Genomic DNA, 23,208 nt, shown 5'->3' with positions numbered 1-23,208 from the left:
ATGCTTTAAACCGAATTAGTTAGTTTTTGGTGTAAACCAAGTTTCACGAAAAAGCGTAACCAGTGAATTAACTAAACTGGTTTAGTGAAGTCACCGCATATAATTAGTGTAATCAGTATTAATTAAAATGTGTCACTTCAAAGTTTTGCAAGCACTACGCTTGTCAGAAACAAGCGAAAGAAGAATTTTACTTCGGCAGAGGCGCTGCTCCTGATGCAGCTGGTTCAAGAAAATCAGACTGTACTATTTGGTAAATTCAGCGCATCGATAACGAAGGTGGCGAAACAAGCGTGGGGTAAAATTGCCGATTGAATCACGGCATTAGGAGAGGCTGTCAGAACACTGGATGAATGTCGATCAAAATTCAAAAACGATCAACAAAACGCAAAAAGAATCGCTACCATGGAACGGCAAAGCCTATCAAAGACTGGTGGTGGACCACCTGCTATAAACATATCGGAAAGAACGAACATCATTAACCTTCGACAACTGATTCCTCCGGCCCCGCAGAATTCTACTACTACTATACGAGTTTTCAAGTCAGGCTGTCCTACCACTTCTTAGTATGAATTAGATTATAATTCCACGATCATGACCTGCCAGAATAAAGTTCATTTATTAGAACACGACCCAGACCGTGGCGCATTTTTTTCTGATCTGAGGCCCGCGCCGTTCTCTTCAATTAACTCGCCTCACTGATGACAATTGCCTTATGCCTATTAGCTCAAAATTTCAGCTTGAACAGTCGTCATAAATCCTGATTTTGGCAATATTAATTAGGTGTATTCCGAAAAGCACACACGCATGGCTACTGTCTTTTCGATGCGTGATCTGTTCACGCACGCAGTAGACGTATCGTATAGGCCTATATATGTTTTGTAAGCTGCCTAACAAAAAATCAATCAATGTATCAAACACTACCAAACTTACTATCAAAAAACATATTTCTCTACGGCTAACTTTTACTTACTGTACATCAACGCAAGTTTTTGCACGAGAATAAAAAAAAAAACAAAAAAATTGGTCGTGAGTCTAAACAAATATAAAAACTACATTTAGATACATTTTATGTTTAAGAATCTTGTTTCGATTAATTTTTTCAGATTTTGGCACTGAGGGCCCGCCGGTCTTAACTGATGAAAAAATTGTCGCCAGCGATAATCAAACATCTCCGGCATCTGTACACGTTGTTCCTCAAACTTGCGTGGCAGATGCAGGTTCTGATCATCATCGATCGAAGAAAAGGATATCCTCTGCAGACATCATCGCAGCGCAGTACAAAAATCTGTTTGAGGATCGAAAACGTATTAAATTGGACTGTGAACGGTTGCAGCTTAAGGTGGATTGTCTGAAGTTGGAGAAAGAGAACTTCATATTAAAAACGCAAAGCTACAACTAGAAATTTTTGCTTCGCAAAATTCGACAGGTGTTTTACAATTGAAATGAAAAACCTAGAAGAATAGTGTTCCACGATTTGATTTCGAATAATTCTATAGCAATTCAAATTTTACTCAATTTATTGTTTACGTTGCGTATGAACATGTTATCTTTTTCTTTTTTTGCGAATAGAAAGGTTATGCAAAGAAGGTGTTCTCAAAATAGTCGCGCATTAGCTTTCCCGTTTGAGGTTCTTCAGTGTGGACCTCCCCAGGGTTGTCGTCCACTCCAATCTCTCCAATTTCTGGTTCATTAAACAGAATTGCCATGTTGTGCAATACGAAGCAAGCCATGATAACAGTACACGCTTTCTCCGGTGCTAAGCGTACCTCTCCGTGCAGGATTGCAAAACGTCTTTTCAATCTTCCGAACGATCACTCCACTCCTGAACGAGTTCTCTTGTGTGAGATATTATATCTGCAAGAAAAACTAATTCCTCAGAAATAATGGTACAGAGGAAATAAAAGCGAAAATAAATTCAAATATATTTTCTATTTACCGTATTTGAGAATCTCCAACAGGTTGAAGAAATGGAGTCATTAAGTATGGCTTCAACGAATATCCGGAATCTCCCAGTAAAACGCCATCAGTTAAGCCCCGATGTGTAGCCTCTAGGTGTCTATAGTGTAACAAAATGTGTGATGTTGTGACAGCAGAATTGAAAACTACCGGAGAGTTGCGTCAATTACCCGAGTAGAGTACGGTACTGCAAAAACAGCTTATTGCGGCGCAAGCTACCACAATAATTGTCTTGAAAATAAGAATCAACCCTATTGTAATTGAATTGTAAATATTTTCCTTGAAATAATACATTCAAAACTATCAAATACCACAGATCTAATCAACCTGAATGAAGTGAATTCGAGATGATTGATCCACATGGACTGACTGGAGTCTTGTACTTACCTACCAAGAGCTGAAGTTGTGAAGATATGGGAATCATGGACAGACCCAGGCCATTTCGCAACAACATTAGTAAATTTTCCTTGAAAGAATATTTATAGCGAACATCTTATAAAGCACAAAGGTTTCCGGCCCCTTGAATGACCAATGAAAAATAGAATTGAAATGAAACTAAAATCTTGTTGATCTTATCTCGGTAACTATTGCATAAAATGTACTCTTTATGATTCTTTACCTGTGTGGTCACAGACAGCCTGAACGTTTATGCTAGGATATGGTTTCCTGTTGATAAAAGCCGGCTCATCAACTGAAGGCCGGATGATTCTAATGTGACTTCCATCAATCAATCCAACAGCATTTGGGAACCGGCCTAATTCATAGATACCCTGCTTGGTCGCACTGATTTCTTCTTCCGAGTTAGGCCAAACAATGAACCTATCTTTTACACTTACAAGCGCACAACATACTGAATATGCGACTCGAGAAACAGTCGCTTTCGAAACACCGATCGTGTCTCCTACAGTTGACATAAACTATCCAGTGGCTAGATATCGTAGCGTTATTAGCACTTGGTGCTCCACCGAAAGGCTTTTTGAGCGATTGGAAGGAGGCTCAAGTTGATCCCTTAATATGTTACATATCTGTCGAACTAAGTTCTTGCTGAATCTGAATCTACTGGAAAATTCGTCATCATTATAGAAATCCATCGGGGAATTTGGCAAACGCTGAAATACTTGAGTCCTGCGAAGGTATCTTCTCCGAAACATTAAATTACCAAGTAATTCCGCCATCTTAAAATCTTCATTAGCAACCTTAAACTGGTTTAAGGATTTTAACCTCATTTGTGATGTAGTTTAAAATTTACACCAAAATTACACCAATTTTATTTTACACTTTTTCATGAAACTGACTGAAAATTTTACACTGAATATTTAAACTGGATTAAGAGTTTACACTAATTTTTTGAGATAAACTTTTTCGTGAAACCGGGCCCAGGCCTTAAAATGACAAACCTATCTTGTTGACCAAAGGAAATATGACCAGGACGCATCGATAATGCATGAACCTCTGAACGTCTCGCGGCCATTACTAAGAACAGTAAGAACACCGTTTTCTTAGATAGGTCTGACAGGGTAGTATTGCGGATAGGTTCGAAGGGAGTGGTCATAAGTGCCCTAAGAACCACTGTTAAGTGCCATGGCAGGGTATCTGTGACCTGTTTGGGTCTCTTGACCCCAAAACCTGATATCAATTGAGCTATTTTCACGTCCTCCGTCACTACAGGGACGCCCACTGAGCGAAAAGTATGCCCTATTGCTGATCTGTAGCCTTTAATGGTTATAACCTGTCTATTCTTCTTTTCGAACAGGAAATAGAAGAATTCTATCCACTCTGACACAGAGGGGTGGAGAGGATCCACCACTCTCTTATTACACCAATCGGAGTAACATTCCCATTTGGAATCGTACAATGCTCCGGTAGAGGGACGTTTGGATTCCACGATAAATCTGGCTGCCCCCGAAGAAATTCCTTGGTTTGAAAGCTGTCGCTTGACAATGGCCAGGCGTGTAGATTCCATTGGATTTGATTTGGATGTGCACGATCTGTGCATGTCCCCGTCCCTGGTTAGATCAGGATCTTCTGGATCACGAGATTTTTCCTCGTCAGAAAAATCGTTGACATCATCCAACACTAACCCATCTATTGGGTTGCATGACGGCACTGGTGGCACTGATGAAGACTTGGGGCCCGGGGGTTCCTTGCCTTTTAGCTGTTCTTTTTAAGGGAAGCGATCTCCTGCGAGAATATCGCTAGCATATTTTTGATGTCACTAGAGTCAGACGGCTTATCAGCCGGTGATCAAGAACGTGAACGACGTTGTTTCTTATGAGCACGCTTGCGCCTATGCCTGGTAGGTGAGGGAGAATAGGTTCGACTTACTCTAGATCGGGACCTAGAACGAGACCTTGACCCAGAGCTGGGTCGGACTGTGAACGACGTCATTTTTTATTAGAGCGCTGGTGCCTACGTCTAGTAGGAGACGAAGAGTCGGACCGACTTAATCTCGATCGGGACCTGGACCTAGACACGGATCGTCCCGGATTATTGCCCTGTTTCCGAGTATCCGGGTATTCAGGAGGTGTATTAACCTTGCCCGATGAGGACCCTGGGGTCTTAGTAGGTGTATCAACCTGGCCCCTATGTTTAAATCTTGGTCCCCTAGGGGAACTGGAGACGAAATGAAGGGTTAATTATTGATACGATTTTTAGTACAGATAATTAATTTCTGTAAATAATAATAACGATGTGACAGAAATTAATTACGTTGAATGATAATGACAATGATTGAATATATAAGGCGGGAAGAACCGCTAAGAAAGCAGCACGGCGCTCCCGCGAAACCGGAAGTAGAAAACCGGTGGCAAAATGTTGAAATTGCGCATAAATTAAAAACGATCTCACCCGAGATTCGACTTCTATTCCGCGATCAATCACTCTTACGTCTGTTGTTATATCGAGAATTTTAACCGAACAAGCGCCAAGCAAAAAGATGATGGCGTCTCGCCAGATGGCACTATGTTACGGCGCCGCTACCAAAAGTTGATTTGGGCATTATCTGCCTAGCCAAAAGCAATATGGCTATAGTGTATTTTCCCAGGGAATGTATTCGAAGGAAATAACACTTTTACGTGATCAAATAGAATTAACAACAAGTAAAACTTAAGTAGGAAAACTTTTTTATTTGGCAATAACAATCAGTTTTGATGGAATGCGCAACATTTTTTAATGAAAAACTTTTAAGTAAAATACAACTTTGAACATCATATACATACGTAGCCATCTTGTGTATGCCCTTATTGTATGGGGACCTATGCTAACAGCCCAACAATCTAACTCTATTTTCAAAATTAAAAAGAAAGCGGTTAGACTTATTAATAATTCAGCCTATAATGCATCAACAGGGCCAATATTTAAGAAATATAGTATATTGAAATTCCAAGACCTAATAAAATTAGATCTACTGAAATTTGGATTTTGTCATCTTCATAAATTGCTTCCACAGCGAGTACAAAACCTTTTCAACATAAATGCTGAATTCCACAATTACAATACCCGTAGTCGCATCTCTCATAAAAAAATGACGATGTGCAAAAGCGCTCAAATAAACGGGAAAAGCACATTTCGGTCAGAAGACGTCGTTCAGCACGGGAAAAGACATTTTCTCATCAAATTTTCCCCATTTGCAGACTAACCCTTCCAAATATCACTTATATTCTAGGGCCAGCTAGGGAACATCTCACGAAATAAAGGGCCAGTATGGTTAGGAACAGCTAACGGGGAATTATGTTTTACAAGAAACATGGTAAATAGGACTTCTCCTTTGGTTGTGCCGTCAAAACTGAGGTTTTTTGAAAAATGCTGTACGTGTTTGAAGTAGAACAGTGTTTCTACAGATTGAAAATTCCTCTGCAGCTGACACTAAACTCTGAGCAGCAAACAGTGCAATTAGCGAAATGTGTTCCTTTTTTGCTGCTAGTGACACAAGGGAAGGCTAATGAATATGATAGTTTAAACTGTTGCATTCTTTTCTTCTTGGTGAGAAGATACACAATATCTGTGTAAGATGATAACTAGAGAAATCCCACAATAAATGTACGCCTGATGATGGCTAATAGTGTTTAGCCGAAATTTTGCGCAAATATATATCCACTTCTATTCAAGTTTCTCGTTTTGGCTGAATTTATTGTGGATTTCTCTCGTTCATTTTCTTCTTCTTACTTGGTGGCCCCAAATCCTCTTTGGAGACAAGTCACTTACAACTGTTGTGGATGCCATTTTGTAACGTTCTTATCCACTCACTTGCCATAGTCATGGGAGCATATCGAGCCAGCTAGTGGTGCCGCCTTGTGGAGTCACCGAACACTTTCGAGAATCTTTATCGACGATCGGCTCACAATACTGACTTTTTAACGAGAATGAAATCATGATTGATCGAAAAATTTATTTTGGGAATTTCTGTCTCAACAAATTAATATTCATAATTTTTATACATTAATAGAATGGCATATAAAACAACTAAAACTATGAGTACCTGGGAAAGTGAGAGCCTGGGTTTCATCTGAGGTTTTTCATTATCATACGGCTCAATTAGGACAGGAGCGCCCAAGTCTATGCAAATTTGAGGCCAGTGCCGGTTACTGACGAAATAAAGTTGACCGACTGACATGGTTTTTAATAATTCCGCGATAGGATTGCTTCAAGTCAGGCAAGGCAGACAAGCTTACATCTTTACTCAGAATCTTTGTTACGTGCGACCTGTGCCTTGGCCCGCATTATCTTTAACTGATACATATACGCAGTGAACACGAGAGTATAAGGCAATATTGCCTACGCGACTGTACACGACTGTTTTCAACGCGAACGCTCATCACTATGCCGCGATTAACAAACTAATACAAATAATCAAAATCTTAGACAAATAAACTCCAAAACGGATGGTTAATGTGAACGTCAATAAAATGACTTCAATTAATGATGATAAAAACAATTATTCAAGTCATGTAAATATATCAGACTCATCTTAAGAAATTCGATGCTATCAGCTGATCGGTATCATCAGTGAATCAGCCGTGTGGCGAACACGGAAGGAAATTTCCGCAAATTGAAACCAGAATTTCGTCAGATATCTGGATGCAACGTTACCTTATGTACTGGATTTCAAAATTAGATAATCATTCAATTTAGATTATCATTATATCATAATATGCCTTGAGTATCAGTATTCGCGCTAGAAATGATGAATATGAACCTCTGCAATTGTGCTGCCATTTTGTTTAGCACCTGCTGATCCACCTCATTTACATATTCATCGAATGCTATGACGTCATGATCGAGTTCAAACCGGGTCAACACAAATTAAACATAACCAAGATTTTGGGCTGTTTAGTTTAGGCCTACGTCTCGCCTGGACTTAAATGATTTATTGTAGTAAATATCCAGTAAATTTGGTAGGTTGTTACAGTCTATGGCAAAGTCCTTGTGACATCAGGTAACCTTAGCGATAAGGGTGCAAGCTAATTTGGCTCTGGTGGCGCGTCAGTCGTTGCTAAAAGATGCTAAACTTACGGACCCAGTGAAGAAGGCCTTATACAGGGCTCCGCTCGGCGATTCGTCTGGCTTGTTTTCCGGTTGGTGTGGTCCCGGCTGCAGTCCAGACACAGAAGATCAGGGAAACTCAGAGTAAGCCCAGAGTGTGGCGTATTCCGAAGAAGTCGGGTGGCCAGGGGACCTCCGGTGTTGATCTGTCCTCCAAGTTGCTACAGAAGTCTGGTTGGGGTTCAGCCCTTAGACAGCAGTTGGGGAAGCCCGAGGCCCGGAACAGGTCCTTCAAGGGGAAGGGAAAAGGCCCCAAGAAAGGACAGGGGTTTCGGAAGTTCGCCAAAAAGGACAAGCTTTGACTCGGGCAGTCTCGACCAGGTATCGCATGTCCTTCAGAGAGAGGCCGCCCTTGACCAGGACCCCGGAGGACATGAAGCCCAAACAGGGCCAGGAGCTGCACATAGGTCTAGCCATTCAAGAGCTCTGGGACAAAAGGGCACTGGAATTGGTCGAGAATCCAGGGTCTCCGGGCTGGTACTCGAGTACAGTACCCAAGGCGTCTGGAGGTCTCAGAACGGTCATAGATCTGTCGAGGCTGAACAAGTACCTCCATTGTCAAAAGTTCAAAATGACCACGCCAAAGGAGATCATTCAAGGGCTACGCCCGGGTCAATGGGCAGCATCCATAGATCTAAAAGATGCTTATTTCCAGGTCCCTATCCACCCCAGCTACAGGAAATATCTGCGGGTGAAGTGGAAGGGGCAAGTGTATCAGTTCCGTTCTCTGCCCTTCGGGCTCAGCTCGGCACCCCGGGTCTTCACCAAACTAGTCAAGGCCGTTCAAAAGAAGTTGCAATCTTGAGGTGTAAGGCTTTACCTGGACGATTGGCTGATAGTAGGGGCCTCTCGCGAGGAGTGTCGCCGCGGAGTCGAATTGACCCTCGGCATGATACAAGACCTGGGCTTCAGAGTCAACACAGAGAAGTCCCGGCTTTCGCCGTCTCAGGAGTTCACATAGGCCTACCTCGGTATGGACTTCGATTTGCGCCAGGGACGGGTTCGCCCTACCGCAGCCAGAGTACTGAAGCTGTGCCAGGCTCTTCGTTCTCTGTTACAGGGAGTTCCCCACTCTGCTCGGTATTGGAGCAGGGTGCTGGGTCAGATCAGCTCCATGTCAGCCGTAGTTCCATTGGGCAGGCTTCACAGTCGGCCACTGCAGAGGTTTTGGAAGACCTCGTGCGCTGCCTTAAGTCTCAGTTGGGATGCGTTTATGCCCCCCCACGCCCCCCATCTGTTGGGCGCCCTTCGATGGTGGATGCTTCCACGGAATGTGACGCAGGGAACATCCCTAGCCCCGCTCCAGGCTCCAGTCTATCTGTATACGGATGCGAGCCATTACGGGTGGGGTGCTCACATCGAGGAGTCGCGGAAGGCGGGGGTGTGGTCGGGCCGGGAGTCGAAGTTTCATATAAACTACCTCAAGCTTCTGGCAGTGTTGAAGGCCCTGAGGTTTTTCGTAAAGAGGTTCGAGGGCCGTCATGTTTGGGTAGTGACCGATAACACGACAGTCCGGGCTTATCTGAATAATCAGGGAGGCACCCGGTCATTGCAGCTGTCATCTCTGGCGACAGAAGTGCTGTTGTGGGCTCAAGCCCACAACATTCAGTTGTCGGTGTCTCACCTAGCCGGGGCCCGGAATGTAGTGGCCGACGCCCTCTCACGTCAGGACAAAGCTATCCCGACGGAATGGGTACTTCACCAGTCTGTGGCCGACAGGGTCAAGGCTCTGACGGGCCACCCTGTATTGGATCTTTTTGCGACCAGGTTCAACGCCAGGTGGCCGGTGTTCGTATCCCCATTTCAAGACGCAATGGCGTGGCAGGTGGATGCCCTGTCGATAGATTGGGAGGGTCCGCACGCTTATGCGTTTCCGCCCCCTCTCCTCTGCTGAATCAGGTGCTGTCCAAGATCGAGGACACGGAGTTGTGCAACGTTCTCCTGATAGCTCCTTGCTGGCTGGCTCAGTCGTGGTTCGTGAGGCTGTTACATTTACTCTGCGACCATCCCAGGCTGCTTCCTCAGGAACCGTTTCGCCTGTCTCAAGGGCGGTTTCGTCAGCACCCCAACCTGCAATGGCTCAATCTACACGCTTGGCCACTGTCGAGCGATCCTTGCAGACTCAAGGTTTTTCGTCGGCATCTGCCAAATTTATCCTGGGGTCTAGGAGGTCATCCACTGGGGCCCAGTATGATTCCAAGTGGCAGCTGTTCCAGGATTGGTGCGATGGGCGAAAAGTTGATTGTCTCTTACCCGCTGTAGCAGATGTGGCGGATTTTCTCTTGTTTTTGTTCCATGACAAAGGTCAGCAGGTGGTGACTATCAAGGGCTATAGGTCGGCTATAGGGCACACCTTGAAGGCCGCAGGTCGTCCATCGGTCACAGATGACCCTAGAATAGCCCAATTAATTGCAGGTTTTTCGATTCAGCGGCCGCGGTTGTCAAGAGATATTCCTCCTTGGATCTGACTGTGGTTTTGAAATACTTGATGGAGCGTCCATATGAGCCATTAGAAGTTCTTTCTTTGGCCAGACTGACCAGGAAGACTGCTTCCCTTTTATGCTTGGCTATGGCAGCTCGGAGGTCCGAGCTCCATGCTCTGTCGGTGAGGCCTGGTCATGTGGTTTTTGGTCCACTTGATCACTCGGTCACCTTGAGGCCTGGGCTTGGTTTTTTGGCCAAGAACCAAAAATCGTCGTCGGCAGGGAAGTCATGGACGATACCTGCTTTAGCCTACCAGGTTTCGGATGATTAGCCAGATGGGGCTCTCTGCCCAGTCAGGGCGCTCAAAGCTTATTTAGCTCGCACCTTACCCTTTAGAAAGGGGAGGGAAAGGTTGTTTTTGTCTCTAATGGAGAATTCGGTCAGGGATATCTCTAGAGATGGATTGTGACCTTGATTAAAGAGGCTTTAAATAGGGAAGGAGCCCCAGAGTGCAGGGAGTAGTTTCGCATCAGGTCAGATCGCTTGCTTCTTCCTGGTCCGCCTTCACGGGCGCGTCTATTGATGCAATCTGTAAGGCGGCCTACTGGGGCTCTCCCTCTACGTCCACGTCCTTCTATCTTCGTGACGTGTCAGGCCAGTTAGGGTCGTTAACAGCCATTGGCTGTGTAGTTATGGCTCAAGGGGTTAGGCGTCCCCCTAAGCTGGTTGACTCGCGTATTCCTGCGGACCCCTTTTTACCGGGTCCAGGGGATTAGTGTTTTTCACTTGAAGGATTTACCTGCGATTCAGGGAATCTCGTCCTTCAGTTCGCTTTATTTACTGTCTGGGTTTCACAGGGATGAAATTGGACATGTACTGTAATTACCAAGTAATTTTTGTTTTTCTTGGGTATGCGACGTTGTGGTTCGGGTAGGACAGAGGGGACTACCCGTGTATTTTTATTAAGCCTTGGAGGGTCTCAACAGGGATCGGATCGCATTCGTTTGGGTCGCTGTCTTTCAGCTCGGAAGGTGAGCATAGTTCTCCTTATTCTTGGAGGTCTGTGTTCGTTTTTTGGGTGTATTTGTTTTTCGACTTGGCCGTCCCTCCTCCTAGTCTGTGGGATTCTGGCTAGTATGTTTTGCAGGGAATGTATATGAAGGGAATATTACAATTTTTAGTATGAAAATTTGTATTCCCGAGTATACTTACCTGCAAAACATACGTTTTAGTCCCCCAGCCTCCCAGCTCGTTGGGTTATATTACCCAAGAATTATATGGCTGGTGGTAGTAGGCCAAGTTGAATTTCGGGCGGTTATACCAGCAAGCTAAGGTTACTGGCTCGTATGTTTTGCATGTAAGTATACTCGGGAATTCAAATTTTCATACTAAAAATTGTAATTTTTAAATGAAGTGATAAACTATTCCAAATTTTGGGTCCGTTTACTTTTATAGAAGATATTTTTAAGTTCGATTTAAACTGTTCATATCTAATATTTCTGTTGCTATCAAATCGAGTGCGTCGCATAGTCACAAATGGAGGGAAGAAATTTTTGAAAACATCAGGTAGTTTGATATTCGTATAAAGATACATAAACTGTCCACTTTGCCAAAAATTGATATCATTTAATTTTAAGATTTTGTTCACTTTGAATAAGAGGGAGGTATGGGCTAAGTAATCTACTTTACAAATTATACGAATTATACTCTTTTGTAATTTAACCAGACAATCAAGGGAAGCTTGATATGTATTACCCCAAATGATGTTACAATATGATAAGTGACAATATATAAATGAATGATATATCTGTAATAACGTTTCTTTGGACAAAAAATAACTGCATTTGCTGATGATACCAATGAATCGGGCTAACTTTATAGATATAAGATCAATATGCGATTTCCAAGATAGTTTATCATCAATTTGTAGACCTAAAAATTGTGTTTCTTTAACCTGGGTTATGGGAATGTTATCAATATTTATAAGCAAAGTTTGTTTAAGTTTTGCTCTACTGAAAAACATAAAATGAGTCTTTTTAAAATTTAAAGAAAGGCTGTTCGCACGAAACCATATATTTAATCTATTTAATTCAGAATTAACAGAGTTGGTAAGAGTTTTGATGTTTTTATGACTTGTGAAAACATTAGTATCATCAGCAAAAATAGTAAAATTCAACATATTTGAGGCTTTATCAATATCATTAATATATATAATGAAAAGAATAGGGCCCAAAATCGAGCCTTGAGGAACTCCGCCAGGAACGGATGTAAGATTAGATACAGTTCCATTAAGAGACCAATTCTTTATGTAGTTTTCAAACCAAGTTAAAGCTACTCCTCTGATTCCATAATGAAAAAGTTTATACAATAAAATATTATGGTTTACAGTATCAAAGGCCCGCGAAATATCTAAATATACACCAATCGTTGACATCCCATTTTCTAAACTACTAATAATTTTGTCAATGGTTAGCATAATAGCCATGTAGGTGGAATGATTTTTCCTAAAGCCAAACTGTTGAGGAGAGATAATTTCATATTTATCCAAGTAATTTAGAAGCCTATTATATACTAATTTTTCAAGTATTTTTGAAATGCAAGGTAAATCAGAAATGGGTCTGTAGTTAGTTAATTCCTCGGGGTCTCCAGATTTGAATAAAGGGATTATCTTAGATTTTTTAAAGAACTCTGGTACAATACCTGTAGACATACTTCTGTTGAAGATGTGACAAAGCGGGATAGAAATAACATCCTTTAAAACTTTCTGGCTTATACCATCATGTCCAGCACTATCTTTATTTTTAAGACATAATACAATTCTTTCAATTTCAAAAGGAGATGATGGCAAAAAAAAAATTATTAAGATGCGAAGGTCCCAAAAAATCAGAAAATGACTCATTTGTGGATGGTATATTTTTGTCTATATTTGGTCCGACATTAGCAAAATATGTATTAAAACCATTAGCAATAGAAAAATCGTTAGAATAAAATATGTTCTTGCGTTTGAAATTATTAGGATAATTTCTGTCATTTGACTTTTTGATAAGGTTGTTAATTATTTTCCATGTATCTTTTGGGCACTGCGCATCCTTTTTTTTGATAGTACATTTTTTTGGCTGTTCGAATACAAGTATTATAAATATTTCTATATCTAGTGTATACCTCTCTATCATGTTGTCTATGGGTAGAAACGAATCTTTTATATAAATGGTCCTTTTGTTTTAATGAGTTCAGTAAACCTTTTGAAACCCAAGGATGTTTTTTATCTTTGTAAAGAAGAAACTTTCGAGATATAACAGGAAGGAATTCATCATAATATTTTATAAAAGTATTAAAGAATAAAGAGTAAGCCAAATTTGGGTCATTTTCATTCAAAACATTACTCCAGTCTACTGTCATTAGTTTACGTTTAAAGGAAGCAATAGAAAAATTTGACATCATTCGATACTGTACAGTTTTAACAGAGTTACATGTATGCCTTATGCTAGGAATAACAAAAAATACAGGAAAATGGTCTGAAATGCCTTAATACACCAGATAAGATGTCAAAATTTAATGTAATATTGGAAAATATATGATCAATACAGGTCGCAGAGGATTTGGAATTACGAGTTGCTTTATCAATTAAAGGTTGAAAATTATTTGACAACCATAAAGACAAATAATCATTGGTAGGGTTATGTGAGTCTACTTTCAATAGATCGGTATTGAAATCACCCACGATATTCCACGAGATTTTCTTATTTTTTATAAAATAGGTGCAAAATTCAAATTCAAATGTATAATACTCTGATCAGGTGGGCGATAAATAAGTCCAACAATACATTTTGAGCTGTCATCAGGAATTGTAATTTCAACAAACACTGGGGTCACAAGGGAAAATTCTTCAATTAACCTGTGCTTAACCGATTTGTGGATATAGAGGGCAAAACCTCCTCCCCGTACATTAGTTCTACTATTAAAAATACCCGTATAATTATCTAAATTGTACATACAATCATTATCATGATCAGACGAGGTCCATGTTTCAGAAATACCAATAATAGAAAAATTATAATTTAGAGAGTTTAGATATATCTTTAGATTTTCAAAGATACTATTCAAACTTCTTATGTTTCAATGTATTATTGAAAACCTAGCTTTTTCAAATGTGGACAAGTGATCATAATAGTTACAGTTTGATTCAATTGTTGTAAACTCATCCATGAATAACCAAATACATTGCTAACTTATAACATAATAAACCCCTATTTAACAATGAATTATGACTAACATGCACGCTAAGAATATCAAAATTTAGATAATTAACCTGATAGTACATATTGGAACAAAAAATCCTACTCATAATTTGAAGACAAAAATATATATAAATAGATTTGAAAAATGCAAAAAAAAAAATGTAAGAAACAAAGGAAGAAAACATATAAATAAAATATAGCTGCAAGCAGCGATAACGGGTTTCTGCCTTTCTGGATAGAATGTCGTTCAGGGATGCGAGCAAAGATTTCACCCGAAATCAATTCGTTACATTCCGTTTTTTTGAAAGAGTGCCACCTAGGGGTCAACTCACAACAAGCATATGTGAAAGGCTTAATCCAAGAACATGTCTATCTCACTTTTGAGCCCAAACGTCTACTTTTACTTAGTAGCCACTTGAGAACAATAAGCAATTAACGATATCAGCTACTTTTCCAGTAGTATACATTTCAAAACAGTCACTCTGGAATAGTATTCCTTTCAATTCGGTTGGTTTTCTATAGTGGCTGTTTCGAAGAGTCTACTATTGAAAAGTGACCATTTTGAAACATCTGGTTTCGATAGTGCACACTAGCAGTAGAGGTGACTGTAAAACCATCCGCCTGTTAAAAGTGACTTTGTGATAGTAACTCCTACCATAGCAGCTACTCTCAAAACACATCGTTTCTAAAAGTCAACTATTGAAAAGTGACCATTTTGAGATCGCTTGCCAGATTTCCTGTTATAAATACACTGTAGCAACATATGCTTCAGATTTGCAGTGATACGTGACAATATAAACATACTGAGAAACTCTACTCACGCTATAGTTTGGGGTATAGTTCTATTAAAGAGTGACTCAGTTGAGATCTGAAGATATTGTAGATACTATCTTTGAGGATGTGAAATGTAATGAGCGATTCCCAACTCTCAATTGGAGTTAAATTTGTTTACAAATTGTCAATAGTTATGTAGTTTTAAGATAAATCAAAATTTCCTTCTTTTCATAGCGATGTAATTGAATAAAGAATTCAATTTGAACAAATGCAGCTATTTTCAAGCATAGGTCTGCATTTATTTTTGATTTAAATTCTTAGATTAAAAGCGCAAAAATTCAGGCTAACCTCTCATTATTGAAATGGTGGTTTAACTTCAACGGGGGCCTGGATGTCTTTGCATCTTAAATTAAGATGTGCATTTCGGAGTGTTCGAATTTCCCTGAATTCTAATTTTGCGAAATCATTGATTTTTTTCAAACAAAATATGCTATATTCATGTGGATTTTTAACATTCTAAAGAAATCATCTAAATTGTGCCCATATTTGATCGAATTTAATAGAAGAAACTTTGTATGGTATTCAAAATTTCATTTGGATTACGGTAACGGCCTTTGGTGATCGTCCCTGGGGTCATGAATGAAGAAATCCCGTAATAGAATTTTAAATGTGATAAAATTTGTTAAGGTGAAACCGCAACGTTTTGACTGTAGACTAACAGCCATCATCAGGTGGAATGGAGCCATTCCTAGTGATAAGGGCTTTTAGTCAGATGGCTGTCAGTGGACAGCTGAAACGTTGTGGTTTAACTATAATAAATTTCATGATACAAAATTCTATTGTGGAATTTCTTCATTTGTCTACAGTTAACACGCTTTAGAGTATTTTATTCGACTTCTACGGGTCCTGTAGCCGTTTAGATCGAAAATTATTTACTAATCGGCAAAGAAGGGATATAAAACCGTGTTGGTCGCTATGAGAGGGATTCCCTGTATATCTGCACCTTAAACCGGTACCTTTGTTAGTTCTAGCCCACATTCACTTCCAAATTCAAGTATTGGTAACGTTGGTTTACGATAATTTGAAAAAAGAGTTTAGTTGGAGAAAACTGATAATTCAGTTAATGAGTTAACTGATATTCTTATAATTCAGCGATCATTGGTTCATCGATTCAGCGAAGTTCAAACACCGTACATTTTGGCATGTTATTGTATTGGCACCTTGAAATAAAGTTTCATAGAGATATTGCGGTGCTATCAATATTAAGAGGTAATTACTTTTGGTTTGTGGTCTTTTGGTGGCCAATGCAGTTTGTTCATTCGTTCATCAATCACTGTCTAGTTAGCCAGTGTAATTAACCTGCTGACCGATAGCTGCTGCTGGGTTTTTGATAACCTATATAAACAATTTACTCAACAAAGTGGGAAAGTATGTGAAACTAGAATTTGAGCATATTGCATTTCTTTCACATCTTAAGCCAAAAGAAGTTTTCTCTATCAAATGAAATTGCTGACTTCAAAATTACGTGAACATCTCAACACTGCACTTTTATACGCTAATCGTTGGAGCTTTTATAATAAGTTGGTAATTTCATTTCAACCAAACTGTATAACTACGAAATAATTTTGATTATGGTATCATTTCTAGCAAGCGATAAAATGATTCAATATTCATTAACGAACAAGCTGAGAACAGCGTCACAAAGTGAACATCACATGGATTATTTAAAAATCGTTTGTATCGAAATAAACAATTAATTCAAGGTTAATTCTAAGTATTTTAGACACATTTTTTTCGTAATTCATTTTTTGAACATATGATTTTATTTGTTTATTCCTCTCTCATATACCCTTAAAAACAAATTAAGCCTAAAAGACAAATTTATTTTTTTGTCTTGTCTTTCTTTTCTACAAAATCAAAGATTTATGAACGCACCAGAATGTTTTATAATCGCAAATGTAAAGAATTCTAGGACTGGCACTATATTTTAGTATTAATGGATTTAATCCATCATGATGTTATATGAATGAATAGTTTTCCATTTTGTTGAGCGTAATATAATTTAGGGGATTCTTAGCATCTCAAAAACTTTGATTTTCTATTCACAGAACTGTATTCAAAGCATACAGAGTTCTGTACACAAAGCATATAGGGTTTAACAGTACCTTTGAACCTGTCACGTATCACTGCAAATCTTTAACAGATGCTGCTATTTTTAACAGGAAATAACCATGCCATCTCAAAATGGTCACTTTTCAATAGTTGATTTTTAGAAACGGTGCGTTTTGAGAGTAGCTGCTATGGTAGGAGTTACTATCACAAAGTCACTGTTAACAGGCGGATGGTTTTACAGTCACCTCTACTGCTCCAGATGTTTCAAAATGGTCACTTTTCAATAGTAGACAGCCACTGTAGAAAACCAACCGAATTGAAAGGAATACTATTCCAGAGTGACTGTTTTGAAATGTATAATACTGGAAAAGTAGCTGATATCGTTAATTGCTTATTGTTCTCAAGTGGCTACTAAGTAAAAGTAGACGTTTGGGCTCAAAAGTGCGATAGACATGTTCTTCGATTCAGCCTTTCATGTTGACCCACATGTGCTACTTCGCGCATGTGCTACTACACGCAAAGTATTAATATGCCAGGTTTTGGGGGAAATAACATCGAGAAGAACGAAGCTACGGTGTTTTTACCATTCCCTAGTGACAGTTTAAGCGCATATTCGGTTATTATTAGTTCCGAAAAAAAGTCGACTAGATAAGAAAACCGAATTTGGCCCAAAGCACGAATTTAGCCTTTAGGATAAACTATGCAGGAGGGAAGGCCTTATAGTGTTAATATTAGTAGAGGAGTGACAAGTCAGTCTGACTAGTCAAGCGATCAGATGGGGACAACAATTCACATATGAAATTGACGTCCAATAACCATTATAAAAACATAATCACGAACTGTACCATCACTCCCCATTACTAACTGTCACTGGTCTCTGGCTAGCAATCATTTTTTATCGGTGCAGTGGGTAGGTATTTTCAACTGACTTTGTTCTTCTATGACATTACCACCGCGCTGCGTCACGATGTGATGTACATGTACAAGGGACCTCCAATTTGTAATGTATGTGATGTATTAACTGACTTTAGACCGTTTAATATCGACGATAACAAGGTATCACCGAAGTTGACATTTTCTGACGCTAACTAGTATGGCCCGCCTTTTGGACCGGACCAATTCAATTCAATTAAGAAAACGCATACCGGTACAGTAAATAAATAAACCGCGTTGATTTTTCGAAGTATTGATATCCACGAACAAAACTATACTATTATAGGTTGTTTAAAAGGAACTGCTTTTAATAACAGTATGAATAAACTTTCTTCACAAACAAGGCAGTATATTTTCAACTTGTGAATGGTCGAACCCCAGTTATTCACAGTAACCTGTGATTTGGATATTCTCGGAGCCTTCCCTCTTTATTTATTTATGAAATGACGTCCCAAACTTTCAGATTCGCGCCAGTATGCGCGCCATGATTGCTATTTCCACAGGTGCTATCTTTAAGTAACTTCAAGTTTAAAATAGGAAGCACAGTACATATATAGAAACTACGCACAGAAAGAGACTGTTATATTATTACCATAGTTTAACATTTCGTTTCAAAGTTGTTAGTAGTCAAATCTAATGGAAGATGGTTTTTATGTGACGAAACTCAGTGGAAAATATGTTAAAATAATAATCAGCAGGAATCCAATAGGGTTTCTGCCGAGGCAGCAGAAACCCTAATAACGTAATGAATGCAGCTTTTATTAGGAAATTTGGCTAGGATAGAATCTAATCAGGAATAAATGTCCCTTTATCCAGAAAGTTCAGGGCATATGATATGATACTGACAAACTTAAATACTGTGTGTCATTTGTTCGTGTAAGCGAATAAATCCAATCAAGCAATCCAATACGAAAATTTTATGTTATACGAATAGTAATTGATACGAGTCATGAATAAAAACGAAACCATACAAGTCTATTCATCCGATATTCAAAGATATTAATATATATATTATCATTGGTCGATTCGAAGATGTAAAATCCAGATTGAATACGTATTAAGTTATGAAATAGTTCGAACTGATATCACACACTATACAGTCAATAAATTAAATCCAGTGCACAGCGATATATCTAACTAAAGGACTGATACAACTGTAAACGTTGTTTTTCCCCATTTTTCAGTCCTAAGACTTTTCCCTTAATAGTCCATATACTGGTAAATAGCTTCGTGTACTGATGAAGAAAACGGCTAATTGTTGAAATTACTGTTTGAAGACCGCGACTGAATGTGAAGGCTTGCGGCAATAAATGTTTATTTACACTTGAATTGATAATCGAAGTGAGGGCCAGCCTGCGGATGATTTCGGGATGACGACTCTAAAAAACATGTCACCTCATTGAATGGGGCTCAATTTTCGATGTTTACGGCCCGACAGAGCTTTTGTAACGTTGATTTATCAAAATTCCCATGCAGTATCAGTAGATCAAAGTGAGCTAAATGAAATAAAATGGATTGTGTCGGAAACCGCGCTAAGGGAAGAAAGCCTTTGCAGTTTTGTCAATTGTCAAATAATAATAATAAACACCAGATATCAATAGGGTTTTCTGTGATATAACAGAAAACCCTAAAAATATCCTGTACAATTTTTAGAGGTTCTGAGCAGTGTCCTCTGAGGTAAAATCTGAGCCTTGCTCATCTAGTTCTCTCGTCGATGGTACAAAATGTAAATTGAAATTTGGATAAGATGAAATTTCAATGGTGTAAATATGGCGGACGAGCAAACAGTCGAGGTGTGAGTACTCGTCGTTTCTGAAAATTTATCAAGTCTCTCGCCCTGCTCTACCACTGTGGATAACGTGAGTTTTTGAGTCTCCATCGTTTGAGGCTCCATTCCGCTTAAAACTGACTCATCCATATCATTATGCCAAAGATTATTAGACTTAGATAAATCAAAGTCAACGGTGAATTAACTTTATTGCAAACCCCCTAAAGTACAGCTACACCCGAAGTATATGGTAAGAGCCGTTCCGCATGAATACACCTTCTACACGGAATAAATGGGGAATTGACGAAATAATATCCCCAAACAGTTCTGTCAGTCCAGATCATAAAAAGACACAGCCTACAATGTCCGACACTGAATCGAAATAAGACGCCATCCTGAAAGGGTTAAATGACTTGAAATCATCTGTAGACTTAAACACAGAGGCAATGAACGGACTGAAATATTCAGGCCGCACACGTTCTAACCAAAGCATTGACGACCTATATGAAATGATTATGTTTCTGGACGACAAAGTTAACAAAAACGAGCGCGAGCTAGTGGAGCTCAGAAAGGAAAACTCAGATCTTAAATTCCGTTTAATGCGCAAAAATATGCTGATATGTAATGTGACCGAAAATCAAAATAAAAATTGTGCAGAAGTCGTTAGAAAATTTCTACTCAAAAATATGAAAATCCCAAAAGACAAGCTAAGTCCAAATGAAATTGAGATAGATATTGCTCATCGATTCGGCTCCGAAAGCCAACGTCCGTGTGATGAACTGTTGCTATGTCCAACATCTGTTTTGTATTATACGTGTACAATCCTGTAAAAATGTGTATATGTTAAATAAAGGAGTCTAATGCCAAATGCCGTCTTGTTAACTTCGATGCTTAGGCTCTCCCATCATTACATGGTGGCATCGGTTGAAACAACGATTTAGCCCTTTCAGGATAGCTAGCAAGCTATCCCAGGACTCAGATGAGGTCCAGATCAATACCCTTCTATATTGCTTAGGGGAAGAAGCGGACAATATGTTTTATCAATTCGTGTTCAAAAAGAAAACGTATACAGCTGGGAAAGTAGTCATAACGTACGAGGAAACCGTGAAATTATTTGAAAATTATTTCATTCCGAAACGAAACGTGATTTTCGAGCGATCGAAATTTCACGAGAGATCGCAGAAGTCAGGGGAAAGTATTGAAGAATATGTTCGCGCGTTGTATACTCTTGCTGAAAACTATGATTTTCCCGCCAAGAGCGACACGATTCGGGACAAGCTAGTGATAGGCTTGCAGGATAAGCAAATATCTGCCAAGTTACAAATGATCGACGACTTGACATTGGAAAAAGCAATCGAAATATACCGTCAAACAGAACTAGTAAAAGAACAGAACAGAAAAGAGGAAGCGTCGACAGCGTCGACGGTGGATAGTATCCGGGGTAGACAACGGTTCCGAACACAGGGACAGAGAGGATGCAGAGATAGAGCGATTACGAATAATAGTGCGAGGAATTACGATCAACGGATTAAGGGTAATGCAGGGAACCCGAATCAAAGAAGAGACTTTCGAGATATTGCGGGAAAGTGCCGATATTGCGATAGATCTCACAGGAAAGGACAATGTCCAGCGTACGGTCAGAACTGTAGTAAGTGTCAAAAACTAAATCACTTCGCGAGGTGTTGCAATACGAAAAACATAAGTTTTATTCGGGAATATGATGAAGATGACTGTTACGAGAGTGACTCCAGTGAAAGTTCTAACTTTTTCATGGACACGATACGTGCCGATAATATCTCTAATGGCGACACGGAGAAATCACCGGAATGGAGATTACGGACTAACATTGTAAGTACTATGGTTAACTTCAAGATAGACACAGGTGCTGATTGCACGGTGATTAGTAAGACTCAGTATGATAAAATTGAAAAGAGTCCGAAACTTTGTAAACCTAAAATAAGGTTAACTAGTCCTGGTGGTAAGCTGCATAACATAGGTTATTTCTATACAAGTATTAACGTGGTAAATGATGAAACTAGATCACACAAAATTAAAATACATGTTGTTAAAGAAGAGTGTGACAATTTGTTAGGTCGTGGGGCTGCAGAGTCCATGGGTCTGATAAAACGTATGTTTTCTATTAAGAAAAAGCTCCGAATTGATGATGATGTTTTTTGGAGAACTGGGATTATTAAAGGGCGACCCAGTCAATATCAAGGTTGATGAAAATGTGACTCCATACAGCGTTAAATGTCCCAGGCGGATTCCCTTACCTTTGGTGGATAAAACGGTCAAAGAGTTAAAAAGAATGCAACGTATGTGCCAGGCAAAGAAATGGCAGTGTCGGAACCATTGTCGAGGGCGCCACTACAGAATAACTTTGATGAGAGTGATCATGAGCGGGAAAATTGTGTTACCGCTCACATCTCAGCCATAGGCAGAATAACAATAACTAACAGACTACGCGAGCAATCGAAAATTGACAAAACCCTCATTGCGTTACGAAAATTTATTATTGACGGTTGGCCACGTCATCCTAGAGATATTCCGAAAGAATTTGTTCCGTATTTTAGTGAGCCTGGTTCACTAAGCGAGTATCAAGGTTTAATCTTACATGGTAACAAATTCCTGGTCCCGGATAATATGCGCGAAGAAATGCTTGACAAAATTCATGACGGCCACATGGGCATAACTAAATGCCGAAATCGCGGGAAACTCAGTGTTTGGTGGCCTCACATCAGTCATAAAATAGCGGAACTAGTGGGTAAATGCCAACTGTGTAATGAGAATTCTCCAGCCCAAAGGAAAGAACCTTTGATATCCACCGGGTTGCCATCTGGTCCCTGGATACATATAGGCGCTGACTTATGTGAATATGATAAATACCACTATTTGATTATCGTTGATTACTTTTCTCGCTATGTGGAAATAATGAGAATGGGTCAAAAGTTACCATCCGCAGCATCTGTAATTGATAAACTTAACTCAGTGTTCTCGGGTCATGGCATCCCTCAACGTTTATTTATTGATAACGGTAGTCAGTTTATGAGCACCGAGTTTAAACAATTCACGAATTCCTTGAACTTCTCACGTCGAGTCCCAGATACCCTCAGTCAAATGGTGCGGCGGAGAGAGCCGTACAAACTGCTAAGAAGATATTAAGACAAAAAGATCCACATCTTGCTCTCTTGTCGTACAGATCGACACCTCTTGCAGCTACTGGCTATAGTCCAGCACAGCTTCTCTTCGGTAGGAACACTCGTACTAGGTTACCTATCAGTAAATCAGAACTAAAACCGCATTGGCCAAAATTAGGAAAAGTGAAACGCGTTGATACTAAATACAAACAGAATATGACGCATTCATACAATAGACATTACGGTGTTCAAGAACTTGAAGCACTTAAACCAGGTCAAACCGTCAGAGTGAAACTAGACACCGATAAAACGTGGTCTATGAAGG

The 23,208-nt window shown here is 39.6% G+C and overlaps 1 protein-coding gene across 3 annotated transcripts in view; it reads right to left on the bottom strand.

Annotated features, from left to right (window-relative positions):
* LOC141911980 (uncharacterized) overlaps positions 1 to 23,208 on the bottom strand; it is a 67,333-nt gene that overhangs the window by 3,584 nt on the left and 40,541 nt on the right. The gene's annotated exons all lie outside the window — the stretch shown is intronic.

This window comes from Tubulanus polymorphus, chromosome 10 (genome assembly GCF_964204645.1).
Source record: "Tubulanus polymorphus chromosome 10, tnTubPoly1.2, whole genome shotgun sequence".
NCBI classification, from domain to species: domain Eukaryota; kingdom Metazoa; phylum Nemertea; class Palaeonemertea; order Tubulaniformes; family Tubulanidae; genus Tubulanus; species Tubulanus polymorphus.
This window is presented reverse-complemented; position numbering and strand designations above follow the sequence as displayed.